This window comes from Pelodiscus sinensis, chromosome 26 (assembly GCF_049634645.1).
Source record: "Pelodiscus sinensis isolate JC-2024 chromosome 26, ASM4963464v1, whole genome shotgun sequence".
NCBI classification, from domain to species: Eukaryota; Metazoa; Chordata; order Testudines; family Trionychidae; genus Pelodiscus; species Pelodiscus sinensis.
Genome location: NC_134736.1, coordinates 12,600,151 through 12,624,633, shown reverse-complemented (window position 1 = coordinate 12,624,633; position 24,483 = coordinate 12,600,151). Strand labels below are relative to the sequence as shown.

At 46.7% G+C, this 24,483-nt stretch overlaps 1 protein-coding gene across 3 annotated transcripts in view; it reads left to right on the top strand.

Annotated features, from left to right (window-relative positions):
* Positions 1 to 15,386: 15,386 nt before the first annotated feature.
* The window catches only part of CDON (cell adhesion associated, oncogene regulated), a 100,741-nt gene continuing 91,644 nt past the window's right edge, over positions 15,387 to 24,483 (top strand). For 2 of the 3 annotated variants that reach the window (XM_075909600.1, XM_075909599.1), the window contains exon 1: positions 15,387 to 15,545. The gene's annotated coding sequence lies outside the window, so the exon portion shown is untranslated. Of the gene's footprint in view, positions 15,546 to 16,931; positions 18,962 to 24,483 lie in introns of those variants that run through there. The other variant, XM_006122311.4, reaches the window with a different exon arrangement.

The following is a 24,483-nucleotide window of genomic DNA, read 5'->3' as shown; positions in this document are numbered from 1 at the left end:
AATCCATCTTTGAAAGCAAGAGTGCCCAGACTTTGCCCAACAGAGCGACAGCAGCAGCAGCTTGTGTCTGCCCCAACTGGTACAAAGCAGAGGAGATTTCAGCAGCCAAAGCTTTCCAAGCGGAGATGCTGGCAGAGACTGGAGACTACAGCTCCAACAGGGGTGGCTATGATGGTGCCTTATGTGATATGACGCATAATCTTAAATGCCAATGTTCAGTATTAAAGATGAGGGTGCCATGGGCTGCCGCTGGCTGTGTTTGGACTACCTTTGCCCAAAGGAAAGAATTCTCAGGCTTCCGAGGCACCAATCCATAGGCTAGGCACCTAAATACAAGCAGCCCACATATTTAGGGGCCCAACCTTAAGGCATCCAAGTGTGAGGTTTTCAAAAGCATGTGGTTTAGGAACACCAGAGTCACCGACTGTCCTTAAGGCAGCGAGGCACTTTTCATGTCCCACCCTTTTCATAACGCTTTTGTAATGATGGCAGCTTAGATGAAAGAAACAAAAATGCTCGTTGTGTTACCCCAGGAAACAACCCCTTTCTCAAAACACAGTAAGAGCGAGATGTGGGTGATACTTTCTTACTGGAGGAGTTTTTATAGCCTCAGGAAGGGAAAGTAACATGATTCGGCAATGCCTTGCAATAGGCCCTTTATTTGGCTAGCTGGCAGCTGGAGAGAGACTCTGATTGTTTTATGGATGATGGATAAGCCTCTTCTGCCCTCCAGACATTTCTTCTCACCTTTCCTGCTCCTCTTTATGAAATCTCCCTGCAATGGTAAATTACCAGGTAGGATTTTGAAAGACCCAATGGTAAATTGGAGAAATCAATGGCTTGGATGGTTGAACCTTTTTGTTTAGTTTGGTAATTGATCTTGAAAGATGGAAATAAAACTTTGGTAAGGAAGAGAGGACAGCAGCCATGTAGACTTTATTACTAGAGCCCTACAAATCCATGGGGATCTGCATTCATGGAAGTCATGCAGGTGTCTGTGGCTCTCTTTTGTGGATACAGATGTGCATATGGATACACATGTAATATCCGGGCAGGACCTCATTATTACTTCTCTGGGTTTTCCATCAGCAGCAGAACATCTGGGTCAGAATACACTTGGTCTCTTTATCCCATGCAGCCATATCACCTCAAGCCACGCTCTTGTTAGCTAGGCAGGTTTGGGCTTGACCTATCTAGGTATTTGGTGGGGTATGACCCCCTGGCCTGCGTGGGAGATTCCCTGGAGGAAGGCACAAGGTGGTACAGGAACATACATTGGTATTTCAGTATGTGCTGTTAATCTGCTTTGACCCAAGGCCCCAGCAGGGTGGCAAGGGCTGGCTGAGGGGCTGGAAGTGCTCGGACACATGAAACAGAGGTCCTGAGTTGAAAGCTGATGGCGGAGTTTGCAAGTTAGTCTTGGTCAGATCTGAGCTTGGAAAAATTCACTTCTGCTGACCTGCCCTTCTGGCCCCACCTTCGAGATTCTCCTGCGTCGCTCTCGGTGGGAGTCCAGGAGTCCGAGGGGGCCGGGGATCTCGGGCGTGTTCACTGGGAGTCTCTGCTGTGGTTGCCTTTGTGCTTTAGGCAGCCCTGAGTAAACCCAGAAGCACCTTCCAGTGACTGGAGTCATTTGTGTCAGAATGTGGCAAACGGCTTGAAGCCCTTCTGAAGCACCAGGGCTTGCTCCTCAGGTGGGCTAGGAACTGAGCACGCTGGGGGAACCTCTGCAGGCCTGGTCAATGCCGAGATGCCGGGTACATGTCTGGGAGATGAGGAGAGGGCCCTTTCTCATGTCAGCAGCCTGCAGGGGCTGCAGTCACAGGCCCTTGCAAATGGCTTTTTTACTAGGTAGTTGGGATCCTTTGGCCATGTGATGGGTTCTAAGTTGTCAGCAGCTGGTGGCGACTCATTGCTGAGATCAGGAGAATTGCCTGAACAAGTAGAAGACATCTGATCACTGCAATAATCTGGTTTCATTAGTGGCTCAGAGGACACTTTAAAACATTCCTTGTGAATTGTGGCCCTTGCTAATATTTAGAAATTGTGCCACATCTGCCTAAGTCACGTGGCTCACTGCTGAATGAATAATGGACCTTACAGATGGAAATGCCTAGGCAGCCTGTTCCTGGGGGCCCAATACATGATTAGTCCCTACGGGAGATTCTTCGGTACTTTGCCCAGGCTCGTGGTCATTGGAACCCAAAGCAGGAGCAGCACTGCAGCCCCCCACTCCTGACACCAACATCCTGGTCTTGCCCCAGCATCGCCTTTCTACCAGATGGTAGCAGCTGGCCAGGCTCCGCTTCCCAGGAAAAGAGAATTCAGTGGCAGGGCATCTCAGTGTCGTCTGTGTGTCACTCGTTTTATTGGCATGGCTACACCAGCCCTGGAGCACGGGCGGTCCAGCAGCATGCAGGGCAATCCCTTCTTCCAGGAGTTTCTGCTCAGCACAGTGCCCCGCTCTCAGAGAGCTCCTCTGCCTCGCAAAGTGACTCCAGGCAGTCCAGGGCCGAGAGCGATCTCTGCCGCGACTCACCAAGACCCCCCCCCAAGAACCTCGTGTAATAAAAATTAACGACAGCGCATGTCTTCCCCCAACCCGCCCCGCGAGGGAAAAGCAGTTGGAAAGCTATGGCACCTGCCTATTGCCCTTCCAAAGGCAGCAAGCAGGCCCGGGGAATAAGGCATCTCAGACCCCTGCAACCCGTATGGATTAAAGAACTTCCTTTTCCACTCCATCAGCGGCGTTGATTTCTGCCTCTCTCCCTCAGAGCCGCCCTGTGAGATAGGAATCCCTGTAGAACGCAGCCTAATTGTCACTGCGAAACTCGCCGCTTGAGGGAATTGGCTACGTCACGAGGACTCTGCGCATTGACACTGGAAGCAGCTGGTCTACCACTTGGGAAAATGAAAATCTCCCGGCTGTTGCTAGACCCAGCACTTCTATCCGCCTGCTCGAAGGTGACCCCACCACACAGCCCGCCTCCCTGTCCCTGTTGCCGCTGTTGGGGGTGCCATACAGACCATGGCACATCGCTTACCCCAGGGTCCCCAGCCCCACATTCCACACAGCCAGTGCCTCCCTCAGGTCTCTGAGAAGGCTCAAAAGTCAGCATGGAAATGGCAGCTATTCTCAGGGCACCTTGACCCTAACTAGAACCACCACTCACACGCCATACTCCACTGCTGAGAGTGACAGGGCAGTGGGGCTGGACCCTCACGCAGGTGGAACTCCATTGACTTCGTGCCACCAATTGACGCTGATCAGAGTCAGACCCTTGTGACCGAGTGAGGATTTGGTCCGCTCATGTAGTCCTTTGTTCACTCTGTTGTTACATTCACTATTTGCTTTGTTGTGTGTGTGCGATTCCTACTGTCCTATGCTGCTCTGCTGTGACTCTGTGTGTGTGTGTGTGTATGTGTGTGTGTGTGTGTGTGTGTGTGTGTGCCTCAGTTTCCCTGGGCACTGCAGTACTATCTGCAGGAGGAGGGGGAGGCTGGGCATGTCACTGTGGACAGGGCTGGACTAAGGGGGGGCAAATCGGGCAGCTGCCCAGGGCACCAACCGATGGGGGGCGCCCGATGGCAGATATAATGGGAGCGCGGCATCCCTTATAGCTGCCATCAGGCGCTGCGCACCCGGCTCCCACAGCAACGGCCCCCCCACATCCCCGCGGCGCCGGCCAGCAGCGCCCTCCCCCCATGGCCGTGGGGTTCTCCATGGCCAGGCAGGTCCCGGGCTGCGCACCAGCAGCCGGGCCAGGCAGCGCATGCACTGTGCGCACTGGGGTCGGGCCTGTGCCTGGGGTGACGCCGCGCTCAGGCCCAGGGTGCCAGAATGGCTCAGCACGGCCCTGGCTGTGGCTGTATGTTCAGTCTCTCACGTCCTGAGGACCAGGTGACAGTAAATAACACCTTGGGCCTGGAAGCAGGACGAAGCAGGAGGCGGGGCTGCCTGGGGGGCTGGGAGTGGTTGCTGGGGGCAGAAGTTAGTTTTCAGTTGGCTGGGGAAGAAGGGGGCCTAGCAGGCCTAGGGGGCTGGGACAAGATGGGCTGTACTGACGGCTCCTGGCTCCTGGAACAAGACATCTGAGCTACGCGGTGCCCCTGTGACCCAATAACCTTTCTGTTCTGCTGCTGGCTGAGAGTCACATGTGACGGTGCGTGGGGTGCAGGGCCCGGTGACTCCCCCACACTCCATGACAGCCCCAGGTGACAGAATCCCAGGGCTGGCAGGGACCTCAGGAGTCATCGGCTCCAACCCCCTGCCCAAAGCAGGACCAGCCCAACTCAACAGAGCTGCTTACACAAATCCTCCCTGTTGTCAGTTTCCGGGAAGGCTGCAGCTGTGCCATGTTTGCAGGTATCAGCCTTCTAAGTAACAGCCTGACCTCTGCCCATTCGGTTTGGTTTTCCGCAGCAGACAGCACTCTGTTTTCACTAGCATCCCAGCCCAACTGGTACAGAGGCAATGGGAATATCTTCATTACTGGCACGGACAATGTGCCTAGTACTTAAGGTAACAGGTTCAGGACTACCGCAGTCAACTCTGACTCTGTCACTCCCGTGCCTCAGTTTGCCCTTTCGGAGTGACATGTATGCACTGCACAGGGGTGCTGTGTAGCATAATTAATTATTGATTGTAAAGTGCTTATTAAAATCTTCATCTGAAAGGGCAGAAAAGGATGCATAGGCTGGCAAGAGATTCCCATAGTAAATGTTTCTGAATGCTAACACAAAAGCTGCATTTTAAAAAAACCTCCCCAAATAAAAATCCGTATCCTTCAGTGCTCTGTGAACTGTAGAAAGAGAGAGAACTGGCACGGAAGAGCAGGGAGGAGACAGCCCTTCCTACCACGTTTGTGGAAAGGCTGAGAAAGAATCCACACCCAGTTTGCTAGGCTGCTCCATTGGCAGAGCAAAGTGTTTCACCCTAAATAAAAACAGAGCAAAAAAGAAACAGATCTTTCATGACCTGGATTATGGAGGGAAACTCTATTAATCCTTCTTCCTTTCTCATGACAATAGGATGGGGTTAAGTGATTTAACTTTAGAAGTGAGTTAAAACGGCTTTCGTTTTGTTCTTGTTTTTCTTCTTCTTCTTTTTAGGATTAAAAACAAAAAACAACGTGTTTTTTCTCCCCCTTCTGGCTTAATTCCCCAAGAATGCAGAGGAAGGCATTGAACACAGCTGTCCTCAGGCACCTCACTTTAATCACATTGTAAATCTTTTGTGAAGGTACTGTAGAAAGGACAGGCCGTATAGAGTGCTAATTAGCTCCGACTTAAGCTTCTGAGAAATCCAATTGAAATGAATACCGGGGAGCGAGGGGGACACCTCCAGGAATGCAGGTAGCTGAAAGAGAATGGAGGTGAATGAATAGCCGTTGCTGCTTGTATACCCTAACCACTGTGCTAGTCAGCCAGGTACTGGGATAAGGAAAGTTTAATCTGAGACCATAGAAAATTGTATTGTGGCCTATCTTTAGGGCCCCAGCTTGGGCTTTAGCTGCTGCTGTCAGCAGGCCTGGCTTCCCTTCAGGGCACAGAAGGAAAGCTAGAGAAACACCATGCTGGGGTATAGAGTCCGTCCTAGTAGGGGACTGGATTAGGATCATTCTCCTAGCCTTGCTACTCTCTACAGGCGGGGGAGGGGGAACCAACCAACACCAGGGGTGAAAAAAGCTAAAGCTAGGCAGGAAGAACATGCCAGCCTCGTCTATTTGATTTCTTATGCTTCAGGGGTAGCCGAGTTAGTCTGTTACAGAAAAAACAACCAATGGGCTGGTAGCACTTTAGGGTATGTCTACACTACCCCGCTAGTTCGAACTAGGGTGGTAATGTAGGCATACCGCACTTGCAAATGAAGCCCGGGATTTGAATTTCCCGGGCTTCATTTGCATAAGCCGGCCGGCGCCATTTTTAAATGCCGGCTTGTTCGAACCCCGTGCCGCGCGGCTACACGCGGCACGGGCTAGATAGTTCGAACTAGTTCGAAACACCTCGTTGCTAGTTCGAACTATCTAGCCCATGCCGCGTGTAGCCGCGCAGCATGGGGTTCGAACTAGCCGGCATTTAAAAATGGCGCCGGCCGGCTTATGCAAATGAAGCCCGGGAAATTCAAATCCCGGGCTTCATTTGCAAGTGCGGTATGCCTACATTACCACCCTAGTTCAAACTAGGGTGGTAGTGTAGACATACCCTGATAGACTAATGAAACATGTCGATGGGATGATGAGCTTTCGTGAGCACATCCCACTTCTTGTTTCGTTAGTCTATACAGTGCTACCAGACCATATGTTGATTTCTTATGGTTAATTTTCCAGCTTGCTGTTTCCAGGGCGTACTGTCGTCACGCTTTTTGTTGCAGAGATTCTCAGTACATTCATTTTACACCCAGCCCAGCTCTGTTCTGTACTAGAAACTATGCCAGAGGGTTTTCCCATTCCCAGCATGCACCTACAGAGATTGGTCCTTTAAATTTGGGAGAGTCAAACAGCTGCTTCCCTATGAGTGGCCATTTTGAATCTAATTGGAGGCTTATCCTTTCTTCCTTATTTGTTTGGAAGTGGCATATCTAACAGGGACTTAAGTTAGGAGTGGGACAGGGCTCATTCATGCATCCAGGATGGGCGGGGTTTTACAGTGCTCCCAAAATGTTTCTTTAAAAGGTTTGGGTTTTACAAAGCATCTCCCCCTTTAATATACACCTTTGCTTTTCAGAAGAAATGTGATTTACAAGGCCATGTTGCTACCTGGAAAGAAGTTTCTCTTGTTTAAGCAATTATTGGGAAATGCTTATTTTCCAGCTTCTGAGACTCTCAAGAAATAGCCAAACATGCAGCTGCAACACACTATGGTGTGAGCCAAAAGGAATCTGAACTTCTATAGTTTTAAGTTCTGTTTTTCATCTAGAACCTGTAATATTCAAGTGGATTCTAAATATCACTGAAATATTAAGCCACATTTTGAGCTGCCTGCAGCTCAGTCTGTCCAATAGCTTGGTAGTGTTTTTATTGATACCTTATGTCTTGGCTTTTTCCTTTGTGATGTTTTGAATGAGATTTTCCAAAATAAATTTGACTTTCAACTATGGAAGTTGCTAGTAGTTGACTAAGATAGACATGACCTACCTCCCAAATCTCTGTCGCTAATTATAAATTAGAATAGATTTGCTTGCTTGGAACAGGTCCACCTCATAAAGTATGATAAAGGGGCTGTCTTTTTGTTCTGTGTTTATCCAGCACCTAGCACAGTGGGATCTTGCTTTATGCTCCCAGGAGCTACAATAATACAAATAATAATCAATTGCATGATTCCTGTAGAACCTCTTTCAGTGCATCAGAACACAAAACATTCTGAGCAGCATCTGAAACAAACAGGGTGCAAGTATTTGAATGGAATGTAGACATGTGGTTGGGGGGGGGAAAGGCTGTGAATCTTTGAAACTGACTTAGAGACCAGTGTACTATGAAAAGAAGTTTTCTGGTGACCAGCACTAAAAAGCGCTGCAACCTGACAGATACTACAGTCCTGGTTTGGCATGGTGCTGGCATGCTTTCTCTCCTTTTATTTTGTTCAGAAACATGCTAGGACTTTTTAAAGCCTGCTACTACTTCAGTGGCTGCATATTTATGGAGACTGTTAAACTGGAGAGTTGGCAATCTAAGAATCAGGCACTGGCCCTCAACTTTATGCTTCTGTAAAGAAACGGGTGGAAGACAGTTAACATTTCATAGTGACCCCACACAAGAAACAAGCAGCTTGCCAGGAGAGACTCTTTTGAGTGTTGCCTTTGGGGACTGACATTTGAGTCAGCATCCTATATTCTTTGATCGATTGGTGAGCATGCAACACATTACTGGAGTGATGGAAAATGCAGGAATCTATTTCTCCAAGTCTAGGCATGCACAGGTGGGCAAGAATTGGACCTGCTGTCAGTACAAAGGTTATCTGCCCATTGATCTCAGTGTTTGGCTTGTTTCATTTAACGCTATACTTCAAATGCTACAGTGGCACATCTCTTCCACTGTAGTCCCAGGGCCAATGAAAGCGGGTTCTCCTGTCGGCAAAGAAAACTCCTCCTGGAGAGGCAGTAGCGACGTCAGCAGGAGAAGTCTAGATTGTCTGGTTAGACTGTCAGACCTGATGGGTAGTGATCAACGGCTCGATGTCAGTTTCTAGTGGAGTGCCCCAGGATTGGTTTTAGGGCCAGTTTTGTTCAACATCTTTATTAATGACCTGGACGAGGGGATGGGTTGCATCCTCAGCAAGTTTGCGGATGACACTATGCTGGGGGGACAAGTAGATAGGCTGGAGGGCACGGACAGGGTCCAGAGTGATCTAGACAGATTAGAGAATTGGGCCAATAGAAATCTGATGAGGTTGAACAAGGACAAGTGCAGAGTCCTGTTCTTGGGACGGAAGAATCCCAAGCATTGTTACAGGCTGGGGACCGACTGGCTAAGTAGCAGTTCAGCAGAAAAGGACCTGGGGGTTACAGTGGATGAGAAGCTGGATATGTCAGCAGTGTGCCCTTGTAGCCAAGAAGGCTAATGGCATATTAGGTTGCATTAGGAGGAGCACTACCAGCGGATCTAGAGAAGTGATTATTCCCCTTTATTCGGCTCTGGTGGGGTCACATCTGGAGTATTGTATCCAGTTCTTGGCCACCAACTACTGAAAGGATGTGGAGACATTGGAGAGGGTCCAGCGGAGGGCAACCAAAATGGTTAGGGGGCTGAAGCACTTGACCTACATGGAGGGGTGAGGGATTTGGGCTTGTTTAGTCTGCAGAAGAGAAGCGTGAGGGGGGATTTGGTAGCAGCCTTCAACTTCCTGAAGGGAGGTTCCAAAGAGGATGGAGAGAGGCTGTTCTCAGTGGTGATGGATGGCAGAACAAGGAGCAACGGGCTCAAGTTGCAGTGCGGGAGGTCTAGGTTGGATATTAGGAAAAACTGTTTCCCCAGGAGGGTGGGGAAGCACTGGGATGGGTTCCCTAGGGAGATGGTGGAATCTCCATCCCTAGAGATTTTCAAGTCCTGGCTTGAAAAAGCCCTGGCTGGGATGGCTTAGTTGGGGTTGGTCCTGCTTTGGGCTGGACTCAATGGCCTCCTGAGGTCTCTTCCAGCCCTAGGATTGTAGGAAGTCTGTCATTGACCTTGCACTGTGTAAGCAGGGATCTGGGTTGGCTTACCTATGCCACTTCAGGGTTTTCACACCCCTGAGCACCACACTTAGGTGAACCTAATTTCTGTAGAACAGCATAACTATGTCACTTACAAGTGAGAAAAATCCATCCACCTGAGCATCACAGTTAAACAGCCCCTGGTGCAGACAGTGTTTGGTCAACAGGAGAATTCTCCCCATCACCTCGCTACTGCCTCTCAGCGAGGCGAGGTGCCCATGCCAACAGGAGAATCCCTCCCGTTAGCATCAGTAAGGTCTTTACTGAAGCACCAAAGCAGTGCAGCTGCAGCATTTAAAAACCCATAGACTTTTACTTGTGGGTCTTTGTTAAGTTATGGGATGTGGAGACTCATGTCTTCTGTCTGTCCCTGGGACTAGAGGAAGAATCTCCTGCTATCCTCAGTGGATTTACCCAACCCGGAGGGATCCTTAGCCTCCAGGACCCATTCAGTCTTCGACTCCTCTGCTCCGACTCTAGCAAGGGTGGCAACTGTGGGGATGCAAATATGATCTGGCCATGTGCCACTAGGAGCTGGAGTGAGATTAGCAGCTTGTTTCACATCAGGCACAAACGCCGCTGTTGCCCAGTCCACAGCTTGTGTCTGAGTGACATACCCCAGAAGCACCTGTTGTCACTGGCCGCTGTCAGGTGCTTGGCCCAAGATCAGGCCCAGTTCTGCTAATGTTACTGTTCAGTTGCACCACTGCAGCACTCGTGTCAGGAACCCTTCTGTGTTTGTAAGAGTTTATTGATGAGTTGGCAAAGTCCCAAATGCTCTAATCCAGGGCTACTCAACTTTGGAAGCCCTGAGGGCCACAATGAGACTCACATCGCATGCTGAGGGCCACATCTTAAGTGTGGTTGCATATTCATACAAATGCATATGCAAATAGCTTCTTTCACGCTGACGGGCTCGAATACAAAGATTCAGCCTTAAGCTGCGGAGCCAGACCCAAACGTGGCCAGTGTGAGCCAGTCAGCACCTCTCCGGCTCTGCCCACAAGGCCAAGCAGCCAGCAAGTCCCACAATGCCCCAGCACTCCCGGCATCTCTTTCCTGGGGGCTAGAAACGCCGACACCCTGCACCCATCTGTTCCAGCCAGCCCATCTGCTTGCGTCTTTCAGAGCTCACCCACCGGGGAGACGCCTCGCCATCGTGGAGCATGTTCCCAGTGGAGGCCGTGTTCAAAGGATCCCGGCTGTGTGTTGAGTAGCCCTGCTCTAATCATTCAGGTAGCTCGAGATGCTGCAGAATCTCCGTCTGCTTATCCGTATGTTCCCACCGTCCCCTGCAGAACAGCCTGCAATGTTAGTTCTCTTCCTCAAACCAGCACCTTTGCCTCATTGTCCCCTATGGCCATCGCCCTGCTCCCCAGGGTTGCATCTCTCTCTGCTGCTCCACGCGCAGGGATACAACTTATGGCACTACGCCTCAGCCTAGTCACTCCCCTCACCCCACTAACACTGGGGTGCCCTTCCCCTGTAGCTTAATATAAGGATAATCTAAACGTATACATTCTCTGCCATGGCACTGTCATAGTACACCAGCAGCTCCTGCTATTCATAAAGCTCCAAAGGCCAGGAGGAGCTCACATGCCCATGGTTGGCTGCTATTGTTATGGCCACACTGCCCCCTTCAACAGTCAACTCTTGGGGTGCCAGGCCATAGCTGGCAGGCTGCTAGCCCTACGCTAACTGCTGGAGGCTGTCAGACAGGAGACAGGCCCGTTGGTTCATTGATTACTGTGAAGTAAACTAAATGCTAAAGCCAGTTCTATGGGTTCTGCTGCATTGGAGGCAGTCTGGTGATTTGCAATGAATGGCGCTGTCAATCATTAATGATCCCATGACCCAGGCAGCTCCCCCCTTTTCTTTTAGACCAGGTCTCAGGTCATCTGAGGAACTATGAGAATAACATGAATATAAACTGCTGTTCTGCCAGGGTAGATCTTCAGTGGGGAGGGTTTCCTTTGCACTGGAACCCCCGTGAATGCCTGTGTGATAAAGGAGAGACTTAAAGTAAATCCCAAAGAAATGTGGGTACGGTGTGCTGCCCCCAATGCACTTAGCTTTTGTGGCCAGAGGCAGTAGCATAGGCAATGGAGTAGGATTCACAGTCGTGTTCTACTCCAGCAGTGTCACTAGTCTGCTGTATGCCCTTGGGCAAGTCACTTCAGCTCTCTGTGCCTCTGATTTCATTCCCACTCTTTATCTTGTCGTCTCAGGTTGAAAACTTATCTGGGTAGAGATTGGTTCTTATCCTATGTGTGTAGAGTGTCCTGTTAATACAAATAATAAAGGTAGTCTGTTATGCTACCATTAGATTGCCAATACTGGGGAATCTGTTACTTGAAGGTCTCCTCCAGAGGTTTGGCTACAACAGCCTGAGCTGGGTTGTTATTAGATTATCAAGATTCTACTGTAAATGCTGCTTCATTAAAGTCAAACTTCCTTGTTAAAGCAAAAGAATTCCACAAGCGTGGCCTTGACTTTGATCTCACACAGTGCTATGTAGCTGACATCAGTGGAGTTACTCCTGATTTACACTGGTATGAATCTGAATGAGGCTCCTGGTATTTATTTCAAGGCTTCAGGGCTCCCTGAGGGCAGGAAGTCTAGTTATATAACTCTCCTTCACTTACAAGAGTACAATTTTTATTTCAGAATTTATCACATGCTCCATCACTGTGGCTTCTGAGAACATCACACTTGACAATAAGCTGCAGACCATCTCTACATAGCGCTTGGTACCTATATTAATTACAATTATATTACTAAAGTGTTTCTATTACAGGTTTAGTTCTTCCGGTCAGACTTGATTAACCTGCCTTAATATCCCCTACCCCCACCCCAAAAGAGAGACTTTAGAATCTGCATCTTTAAAGTTGAAAACTTTTATATTTTTGCTTTGTTTTCCCTGAAGTATCTTCCTTTTTCTGTTGCCACTAATTAGTGAAACCGGGGGTTTATATTTATGCTGTTTTGCCAGCATACTAATCATACAAATCATAGAATAGGTCTACTCTTCCCATGACACCACATCACAATTTTCCACCATGTAAATGAAATATGTAAAGCAGTTTCCTTTTAACCTGTTCTGCTGATAAATGAATTCAGTACTACAAACTCAGCAATTGAGTTAGATGATCTGTATACAATAGAATAAACTTAAAAAACAACAAATGGTCTGGTAGCACTTTATAGACTAACAAAACATGTAGATTAGTGATAGAAATGTAGCCATGTTAGTCTGGGGTAGCTGAAACAAATGCAGGACAATGTAGCACTTTAAAGACTAACAAGATGGTTTATTAGATGATGAGCTTTCGTGGGCTAGACCCACTTCCTCAGATCAAAAAAAAATTTTGCTACATTGTCCTGCATTTTGCCAAAACATGTAGATGGTATCATGAGCTTTCGTGGACACAGCCCACTTCTTCAAATGACCGGAGTTTTGAGTTTAGGATGGGCAGACCTAAAATAAATAGGGGAGAAGGAAGAGGGGGGAAGGAAAAAAAGGAAGGGGAAGGGAAACAAGGAGCAGAGGGTATGAAAATATCAAAGGGAAAAACAAGTAGGCAGAACTGGTAACCTATAAGCACCTGAAGATTGGATAGTTAAAAGAAGCAGATAAGGATCATAGGATAGCAATTAGATAGGAAGGGTACTAACCCAAGAATCTACACAGACAAAGAGCTGTAGGCAACTTCTTTGAATGTTAGGTTGATAATGTCCCAGCCATCCATTATCTCAATTGAGGAGATTATCAATGTGAGAACTGAATTTATGGATGAATTGTGATTCCAAAGCAGCTGTGTATTTGGCTTGTAGAATTGGTTTGTGAATAGGTTTAGTCAATAGAGTCAGCAAAGCTAGTCTGCTCATCATAGAAAAGGTTATAAAAATCTATGACATCCACTTGCATAGGGTTCCACAAAGTAGACCATGCTGCAACTTCCTGTTGTTCTTTTCTGAAAACCAAAAAAAATTATGAGGCAAATGACATTTAATTTTTTACTGCATGATTGTCAGGGCTACAAAGACTAATAAAGGTTTGGGGCAAAGCAGGAGATTTAGGAGATGTAATGCAATCGTGTACTTCCAAAGATGGTGTCTAACACTCTGCAACTTAACTAGTCATCAATATTGAATTTCATTGCAAATGAAATTCCCTAGGGTTACCTAGGGAAGTAGTGGAGTCTCCATCCCTAGAGGTGTTTAAGTCTCGGCTTGACAAAGCCCTGGCTGGGTTGATTTAGTTGGAATTGGTCCTGCCTAGAGCAGGAGGCTGGACTTGATGACCTTCTGAGGTCTCTTCCAGTTCTATGATTCTATGATCAGAATGCCACATGTATTTAGTGTAATCTTCTATGGTTGAATCTGGACACCATTCAAGTTCAGCCCAACCCATTTTTATTGTTTAGTATTGTCAGTCCAACTTTTTTTTTAATGCTGTTTGGTACACTTTCATAAAATGGTCAGTGGGCAGGAGGAAGCAGAACCCAGTTTCTCAGCACAGGGGCTGTGAACACCGGAACACCGGTATCTTTGCCACAGTGCTGATGATCACGAAGGGGATGGTGCAAGGTGGGAAGGGAATTTGGGGGGATGGTTAGAGACCCATAGAAGCAAAATGCGAGAAGCAGTAGAAAGAATTGCTGGGCTGTTAGGTTACTGCATTTAGAATGTGCCATTGTCCGCTCAGGAGATGGCAGTGGGTGGGAGTCAGTTCAACTACTCCAGATGCCAAGCCAGAAGCCCTCCCAAACCTGTGAAACACACAAGGAACCATAAAGCCTCCCAGCGTTAGTGCCTTAGCACCACCTTTCTTGGGCCTTAATGCTGCCTCCATCCAGACTCCTCTGTGAGGCTGGGGTATCCGCTGACACCCAGACAGGGGGAGATGGGTCTACAAGATGAGCCCTGGGGACAGGATCTCCACACACCTCTTGGTCACAGGCCCACTCCCCCACGCAGAGGGGTATGCTCTACGCTGTGGAGAGTCATGCAAGATAGGGCCCAAGGTTGTGCCAGGCAATCTCGAGGGCCAGAGGAGCCAGGGGGCGGGGCTGTACCAGGCAGACTGAGGGGAGGGGCAGAGGAGCCGGGGGGCGGGGCAGAGGAGCCAGGGGGCGGGGCTGTGCCAGGCAGACTGGGGGGCGGGGCTGTGCCAGGCAGACGGGGGGGGCGGGGCAGAGGAGCCAGGGGGCGGGGCTGTGCCAGGCAGACTGGGGGGCGGGGCAGTGGAGCCGGGGGGCGGGGCTGTGCCAGGCAGACTGGGGGGCGGGGCAGATGAGCCGGGGGGCGGGGCTGTGCCAGGCAGACTGGGGGCGGGGCAGATGAGCCGGGGGGCGGGGCTGTGCCAGGCAGACTGAGGGGAGGGGGGCAGAGGAGCCGGGGGGCGGGGCAGAGGAGCCAGGGGGCGGGGCTGTGCCAGGCAGACGGGGGGGGCGGGGCAGAGGAGCCAGGGGGCGGGGCTGTGCCAGGCAGACTGGGGGGCGGGGCTTTGCCAGGCAGACTGGGGGGCGGGGCAGTGGAGCCGGGGGGCGGGGCTGTGCCAGGCAGACTGGGGGGCGGGGCAGAGGAGCCGGGGGCGGGGCTGTGCCAGGCAGACTGGGGGGCGGGGCAGAGGAGCCGGGGGCGGGGCTGTGCCAGGCAGACTGGGGGGGCGGGGCAGTGGAGCCGGGGGGCGGGGCTGTGCCAGGCAGACTGGGGGGCGGGGCAGAGGAGCCGGGGGCGGGGCTGTGCCAGGCAGACTGGGGGGGCGGGGCAGTGGAGCCGGGGGGCGGGGCTGTGCCAGGCAGACTGGGGGGCGGGGCAGAGGAGCCGGGGGCGGGGCTGTGCCAGGCAGACGGGGGGGGGGCGGGGCAGAGCCGCTCTCTGTGGCCAAGGCGCTTGATGCGCGCTCGGAGCGGGGGGGGCGCCGCGCGCGTAGGCCCGACGCCGCCGCCGCTCAGTCGCTTCTGCCGTTAAACGGCCAGCAGCGCCGTGTCCCGTCGGGCGGGCTCCGCTCAGCGCGCTCCTTACTGGGCGCCTATGTTTGCCCGATGGTCTCCCCCTCCTCCCCCCGCAGCGTTGGTACGTTCCGGGCGGAGGGGCGGGGCCAGCGGCGATTGGCTGAGAGCGGTCCGGGGCGCGCCCTCGGGCGCTGAGAGGCCGGGGCGGGTCCGGGCGCGCGCGGGGGCGGGGCGGCCCGGGCCCCGCAGCCGAGGGCGGTCAGTGTGCGCGAGGCGGCGGTCGGGGGTGGATGGAGGGGCCGGCCCGCGTCGCCCGCGCCCTCTGGAATGTGCTTGGGGGCGGCTGCCGAGCGGGCGCGGGGCTGTGTGGGCACGAGCAGCCCGCCTGCTGAGAGGTACCGGCGGGGGGGTGCCTGGCCGGGGGGGTGCCAGGTAGGGGGGTGCTAAGTGGGGGGAGTGGCGGGGGGGGTGCTAGGTGGGGGGAGTGGCGGGGGGGTGCCAGGTGGGGGGGGTAGCGGGAGGGGGGAGTGGCAGGCTCTTGCCTTCTACAATCCTTGCAACTGACGACTGTGTCAGTGGCAGCGGGGTCATCTTTGGGGGCTTGCAGGGCCAGGTCCCCCCATGGGGGCTCCAGGCAGTTCCCTTCAGGGACTGTCCACTGCCTTGTGATGCCTTAGAGAGGGCCCGCCAGTGTGGAAAGCCCTCTGTAATTGCCAGTGGCTCATCCCCTGAGAGAGGTGCTAAGCTGTCCCTGGCTGGTGCTAGCCTTGCAGGCTGTTTGCCCTCCTGTGATGCTACAAGGCTTGGGTAGGACTTTCCACCTTGTAGGTTCCGCAGTATTTCTGTGAAAATAGACAGGTGGGGTGTGTGAGGAAGGCTTGCTCCTGGAGACAAAAATCAGCAGATACTAGTTGGTCCTCCCTGAAACTAAGGTTGGCTTGTTTTTAATAGCCACCGTCTCAGATCCTCCTGTTGAAACCTAGGGGAGACAGGAGTGATTGCCTTCCTGACTTGCCTGGATTAGCTGTGAGAGAAGAGGGCTACTCAGGAAGCTACTGTGACTGCCTCTTTAAGCTCTGATGTTGAGATCTTAGTTTGCAGAGCATAACAAGGGCAGCAGAACATAGGCTACCTGGTCTTCAGTCGTTCTGCTGTCAAGTACAATAACAATACACTACCTTGTGGACAGAAACTTCTACTCAGCAGAACTAAATGGTAAAATGTGATTGAGGCCAACAGCTGTCAACTTCATATTGTTAACCTTCAGTAACAGTTCCTTCTAAGCATTACATTGTAAATTGCAATTTTTTTCTAAGATGATCTCTAACAGCAGAGGTTAGGAGGTTCTCTTCATTTGGGGCAGGATAAAATATCAGATTTTGTTTGGAAATTTTAAATTAGCTGTTTAACTGTAACTGCTACTGAACTAGAAAACATTCTAACTAACCAGGAGCAGCATGGACTACCACTATCTGTTAAGCACCACGTGTTGAAATTGTACAGTGCATAAATGAGCATCTTGGAAAAGTAGACAAACACTGTCAAATGGGAAAAACTTTGCACTCCTTGAAGTTGACTTCAGCCAGTGTTTTGACAGTTTTACGGAAGAACTCCAACTCATCTGATGAAGTGGGTTTTACCCACGAAAGCTCGTGCTCTTATATATTTGTTAGTCTCTAAAGTGTCACAATACTGCTCGTTATTTTTAAAGTTACAAACTAATATGACTACTCCTGAGACTTTGTAACATAAGTGTATTTTACTGTTCTTAATATTTAACAGCATTCAGAATATTGATTAATCTAGAGCAGAAGATACACTCTCATGAATAAAAACTTTAAAAACAACAAATAATCTAGTAGCACCTTAAAGACTAACAAAACATGTAGATGGTGGTTGTGGGCGCAACCCACTTCTTCAGATGACTGGAGTATTAGAAGTGAAGCAGAGATTTCCAGGATTTTTATTTATGAGAAGTAATGATGCCTGTGAAACTCATTTTTGTCTAATAAAACCCTTAGGTTGCTCTTGAGTTCTTCAAACCCTTCATCTTTGGTATTAACTGCTTGAGCACATCTTAAGCTTCAGTATCAAAAAGTACAACGGATCGTAGAGTTAGACCTCCTTGATCCAGCCCATACAGGTTTGCATCAGTCCTGGCCTGCTGCTGCAGGTGGCTTGACTTTGAAGTGAGTTAATTAAATTGATGTTTTTTAGACGGACTGCTTTATGCAGGTCAGCAAGGCAGAGTGGAATGAGTGGGGGCTCTTGTCACTAAAAGTGAAAGGTAACACTGTGTAATTGTTCTTGTTCTATTGTCTCATCAGACATGGAAAAACTTAAAAAACAACAAATAGGCTTGCAGCACCTTAGAGACTAACAAAACAGGAGGATGATATCAACATGTTTTGTTAGTCTCTAAGGTGGTGTTTACATTTTTCCCGTTACAGACTAACTCGGCTACCCTTCTGAAGCCTTTAACCATCAGACATGGTTTGTTTGCAGTTTGACACAAACATTTTTCATTACTTTTTTTGCTCTTAGTAAATTAGGTAGTTTGGGCTCTTTGTTTTATCTTAAAATGTAGCTGAGGGAAAAATCTTATTAACTGGAAATGTTTTCCCTTGCAACTGCATATTTGGACTGAAAAATGATATATTTGTGGATTCCAGGTGTTGGTTTTTAAACAGAACTTCAAGGGGAAAACCCTGATATTATGTACTATATTGACTATAATAGGAATAAATTGGGATGTATTTTTTATTTTCTCTGAATTCCCCAGTGCATCCTGTCACCAGTCTCTTTATTGGAACTGCTTTTTTTAGAAGGTTTCTTGTGTCTTGTAATGGACATTGTATTTTGTGATGTAAGCAAAAATGGCAAATTAAAGGAGAAAGTTATTTTGTATTTGTGGTAATGCACAAACCAAGAAAATGTAAAAGCATCGTGCAGTTATAGTATTTAATGGCCTTTTTGTGGCATTAATTCTAAAACAAGGGAATCGGTACCAGTTTCAGTGTTCATGCTAATTTGTATTGAAGTGAAACTGAGTAAAGGAGATACTTTTAGCCAAAAATATAAAGCTAAGGAATCCTGCCATATGGAATAATATGGACTGTCACTTTTAAAAGATGAGCTTACAGGGAAATAAATTCCTTTTCTACAATTCTTTTTCATTTCCTACAGTATCACTGGCGTGATCTGAATAATAGTACTGAGGTGATATTATTAATGTGGCTTTTTAAAATCAAACTAATTATATTTGCCTGAAAGAGCCACATTAGTGTGATTCTAGCTCCCTGGTGCCTTTTTGGAGCCCTGGAGACAGCCTAGTGAATAGGGCTGAAAATTCATTCTGTATTTGATTAAATGGAACAGACTCGTTGCTCCTTACCCCAGCAGGGGCTATGAGATCTCTTGATCCTCGAAGCGGCTCAGAGACCCTGGGAATTCCATTAGCGAGCACCTGAGGAATTTCTGCCCTGCAGTGCCTTTTTTTGGTGGTAGTGGGGGGAGAGAGAGAGTAGTATAGCAGTGTTGATGGTGGGCGGAGGAGGCTGCATTAGAAAAATTTATATGTTGGCAGATCTAAAATCAAGGCATGACTTAACAGCTTATCTTGTTAGAGAAAAGCCCAACCCAAAGGCACACTATTAGCCAAGACAACTTGTATTTAAAGTAGAACTGTGGTGTGCATTGGGCACTGAGATGAACTCATCCACACAATTTATTGAAATCGTCTGACTTGTTAGTTCTCAAACTGTAGATACATTGGTGGAAAACAATAGAAAAACACATACTTACAACGCTGGTGAGTTTCTAAAAACAATTTACAGTATGTCAGCTGTTTTGCCTTAACTCTAATTGTTTAACTATTTGGGATTTTATTGCAGTCTTCCAGAGAAAGCAAATATGTATGATTTGTTTAACTTGTCATCACAGAACTCAATTAAAACAATTATTGATTTTGATATTTTTATCCCAGGCATTGTAGATATGAAGTTGTAATGCTAGAAGGACCTGAATTTACTTTTCATGTCCTCTTTATTGTTTTAAAACTATAAAATTGATACCTCAATATTATTTGTGCATAACATGGTGGTTTCTCTGAAGATAGTATGCTTGCATCCCACTTTAAAGCAAAAAAGTGCAATTCTTAAAGTGCCAAAGGACAGTTCATTAAAAAGTCCTGACATTTCAAATAATTTGTATTTTTTATTTTTAAGATTTTTTTAAAGCAAATATTTGTATTCACATAAACTCTTAGCAACTGGTCCTGAATTTGAAATTAATGCTGGCTAATTAGTTATCTTAGTTTTTTTTTTTCTCTTGAGTGAGATTATATGGCTGGTGACTTAATGGAAGAACTTTCAGCCAATCTTGAGCTAATATAGGAGCCTAAGATTAGCTCCTATATTATAATATAAGATTAGTTCCTATAATATAGGATGCTGGAGTATATTTGAGAATTTAGTTGTCATTTTGATTACAAGTAGAAATGTGAATTTAAGTGCAAATTTAGAGTGCTTTCTGTAATTAAATTTGTAATTAAATTTGTATAGTTACTAAAGACATTTGTAAAGTGATGATTTTTAGCTTAACAAAAACTAACATAAAATGTTTTCCTCATATTCTGTCACATTGGCATAACCTGAAAGGAAGTTAATAAATCTGACCAGGTGTAGGACACTTTGTATTTCAGTTACCTACTTGAATTGTTTATGTACATGTTGCTCTGGGCAAGCAATAATATAGCTACTTTATTACATTTTACATAATTAAGTTGCTAGAAACCAATTGTACAAGTGTAGCATTGAATTCATAGTCACAAGCAAGATGTCTAATTTTGTAAATGCACATATATATATATATATATATATATATAAAAAAAGTTAAAAATTACAAAACTCATTATTAAATGTAAAGGTTTTATTCACTTTATAGCTATCTGTAATTATGGTTACCCGGTTCCTAGATGCACTTTTTCACATTTAGTGAAAGAAGTTTACTGACAGAACTTTATTGACAGAAGTTTTCATTTCATGATCTTGAACAAAATATAGGTCATTCTGTGACATCTATGTCTCTAAAATAAAGTTGCGTTTTGGAGAGCTTAGATGACAATTTGACAAAGTAATTTTGTGTGGAGTAAATTGAGCAACAGAGTCGTGCCATGCTGTCTAATAAAAAAAAAAAGAGAAGTCTTTAGGAAGATGGCATGCTTTAATATTATACATCTTCATTGCTGGTGGTAACAATCCTTTCCTTAACATTGCTGTAGTAGTCTAAATGTGTTCAGATTTTATATATCATCATTCGAATATTTCATGGCATGAATTTGTTACGGGTTGCTAAAATTAATAGTACATACCAACTGTAAAAAACGTAGATATTATGTTGTACAGAGCTAAAATGTGCTATGATTTGATTGCAGATATACTCTTCAGTAATTTAATTACTTAAAATGTAGTTAGTAGGGTTTTAGTTATAAGAATTAGTTGTAGTTACCACCTGAATTTGCCTCACCCACAAACATCACTAAAAGTCTGCTTTTCCACATTAGAGAGCCTGTCACTTGGTTGAGTCACAGCATTTCAGTAGCAGACAGAACAAACAGAAGTTTTTGTCAATGTTAATATTTAAAATTGCTTAATAACTTAAAGCTAGAGTTGGAAGTGGAAATACCAAGACAGACTTGTTAGCTTAAATGGCAGAGGAATAAAAATAAGAAATAAAGTAAAATTAATGGGATTCCAAAAGAAAGTAAGGAACAGTAAATCTTGTGAGGATAAAATGTTGTTTTCAATACATGGATTACCATATGAATTGAGTTTTTATAAGCACATATTTACTCCTTGTTTACAACTAAATGTGCCTTCATTAGAAACAAAATACACATTGTGCATTGTCCCTGAACCTGATACATCATATTGAAATGCTCATGCTGAAGTTTCCCAAGTTAGCGGGTGGGAAGGGAAAACAGCAGACCTTACAGATGCTGAAAAGCAACTGTTAGTTTGCAGTTGTTATATTTGTTTGAAGTTCCCATGAAATGTGGGGGAAGACTTGTTTTTTGTCTTTTTCTTTCTCATTTTGCACATACTGGGGGGTTTGCCTTTTCTCCTTTTGTGTTTCTTGTAGATGCTAAGATGCTTCTATTTTGTTCTCTACTTTGTGTTCCAGCATTAGTGATGCTTATCATGCAGTTCTTGGAACAGTGCTAGTTACTTTGTACTCCCTCTGCTGGCCAGCTGTCAGTCTCCACACAGCACAGAATGAAATCAGACATAGGACACTATAGAAGCAGTTGCTGTTGGTTTATATTTCTTTATACATTTTTCTCTAGGTTTGGATATTTTAAAAAGAAAAACCCTTGATTTTTCTGGAATGAAAATATGATTCTAAAGTCCTCATGCTGGGCCTAAACTGTTTGACATTATCTCAAGGTTTGTCTAAAATCCACAAAATCAGTTTAACACCCCCTACTTCGATTCATCTTGATCCATACATGTGATTCAAGAAGACATACATGTGATACTAGGAATGTAAGCATCTAGTTGACTACCTGATAAGCATAGGCCAGAGGTCAGCAACCTTTCAGAAGTGGCATGCTGAGATTTAATTTATTCACTTCCATTTACATGTCAGTGTGCTGTGCTGGTGATACTTTTTAAAGTCAATAATAGTCCTACATACAGCAGCCTCATTAATAAATAAATAAAGATGAAGCTCTCATCATTTAGTGTGATCCTCGGCTTTGCTATGCCCTTCTAAGTTCTCAGATCTCGGGCTCGTAGTTTGATACTTTAAGCAGCACACAAGCCTCCGAGTCAGAGTTCGGCAACCTACAGTATGCCAGAATGGCCGCCCAAATAGCTACTCCCCAGTGTGGCTGCAGGCCCGTCTCCATCTCTAACCCACCTGCCCACAGCTCCAATCCCCACTGGCAGCAACCCGCTTGCCTGCAGCTTCAATTCCCTGGCAGCAGCCCGCCCGCCCGCAACCTCAACATGCTGTGGCAGCAACCTTCCTGCCAGCCACATGTTCTAGGCCCGAAACACAAGCAGCAGCTACTCCACAGTGTGGCCTCAGCGGCAGCTGGTCCCCAACATGGCTTTGTCCACCCGAGCAGCCATCCCGCAGTTGCTTCATTCCCTGCTTGCACCATTTCCTCGCTGTGCCTATGCCTCCCCCATGGAGACAATGCTGGAGGGAACTGGCTTTTAAGCTGGCTACCCCCAGACCAGGCTCCTGTACTCCTCCCTCGCCCCCCCCCCCCCATCCTTCTTGGTGCCACTTTCTGATAGAGGCAGTGGGAGTGAAGGAAATGACTAGTTGCATCACTACTTGACTACCCGATAAGCATATGCTTATCAGGTAGTTGACTAGTTGCTTACATCCCTATCCCACACTGAATTCCTTGGCCCCAGCCCTGCCACACTAATTTTATGTGCACCAATGTTAAGGTACATCTTGTACATCTTCTCCATATTGGTGCACATAACAAAATTCGTTCTTCTCAGGGTGGGAAAAATCAGAGGGAACACTGGTATTCAATGTTATTTTTATCACAAATATTTGCACTGTTAAAAAGATGAACAAAAGAAATAAAGGTTGAACTTTTCTAGTCCTGCACCCTCAGGGCCTGGCCAGTTCCAAACAAGAGAATTTTCTGAATCATAGAAGGTCAATATTGTCTAGCAGCATTACTAACACTTCCACTCCTCATTGGGCTGTTAGAGGATACTTAGGGGTAAGTTAGAGCTAAATAACAGCCAGAACACTGAACACTACAACTGGTGGCTGTAAACAAACTTTATGGGACCACAGAAAACTTGGCCACACCCATGAAAAATGGGCATTCAACTAACTACAATCAGTCTAGAAGACCAATGTCTCTGGACCAGAGAGTTCAGGACTGGAGAGGTTCAACCTGTAGTATTTTTCAGTTCACCTTCTACAAGTATATGAACATAAAAACAGCCATACTGGGTCAGACCAAAGGTCCATCTAGCCCAGTATCCTGTCTTGTGGCCAATGCCACATGCCCCTAGAAAATGAACAGAACAGCTAATTATCAAGTGACCCTCTCCTCTCCTCCCCTCCCCCCGTTCCTGCCCATTCCCAGCTTCTAACAAATAGAGGCTAGGAACACCATTCCTACCCATTGATGAACCTATCTTCCATGGATTTATCTAGCGCTTTTGTGAATTCTGTTAGTCTTAGACTTCACAATATCGTCTGGCAGTGAGTTTCACAGGTTGACAGTATGTCATGTGACGAAATACTTCCCTTTGTTTTAAACCTGCTACCTATTAATTTCATTTGGTGACCCCCTAATCTTTGTGTATGGGAAGCAGTAAATAACTCTTCTTTCTTCATTTTTTCCACACTAATCATCATTTTATAGACCTCTATCATTTCATCCACTCCTTAGTGGTCACTTTTCCAAGCTGAAAAGTCTGTCTTGTTAATCTCACTTTATATAGCAGCTGTACCATCCCATTTTTATTGCCCTTTTCTGAACCTTGCCCAATACCAAGATATCTTTTTGAGATGAGGTGTCTGCATCTTGAATACTGCATGCAGATATGGGGTGTACCATGGATTTATAGAGGCAATAAAATATTGTCTGTCTTATTCTCTATCCCTTAACGATTCTTAACCTTATGTTTACTTTAACTGCTGCTGCACCTTGGAGAACTATCCACAATTGCACCAAGATCACTCTTGAGCGGTAACAGCTAATTTAGTCCCTCTTGTTTTATACTTATGTTAGGATTATGTTTTCCAATATTCATTACTTTGCATTTATCAGCATTAAAATTCATCTCCCATTTTGCTGCCCAGTCTTACCCCGTTTTCTAAGATCCTTGTCAAGCTCTTCACAGTCTGCTTTAGACTTAACTATATTGAGTTGTTTTGTATCCTCTTCAGATTTTGCCTCCTCACTGACTACAACTTTTTCCAGATCATTTATGAATATGTTGAATAGGATTGGTCCCAGTACAGACCCCTGTGGGAAACCACTAGTTACCTCTTTCCATTCTGAATACTGACCATTTATTCCTATCCTTTGTTTCCTAACTTTTATTCAGATATCAGTCTAAGAGGACCGTCCCTCTTATTCCATTGTAGTACAGCCTCTTTTTTGTGAAAGTGCAGCTCACAAATGGAATTTTTTTGTTGCATAGCCACATTAAAATATAAAATGTTAGAGTCTACAAGTCGATTCAGTCCTCCTTGGGGTCCAGTTAATTGCTAAGAAAAATAAGTTTGCTTACAATTTTGTAATGCTTTGGCCACCATTCCACTGACATGCTTCCATGCTGT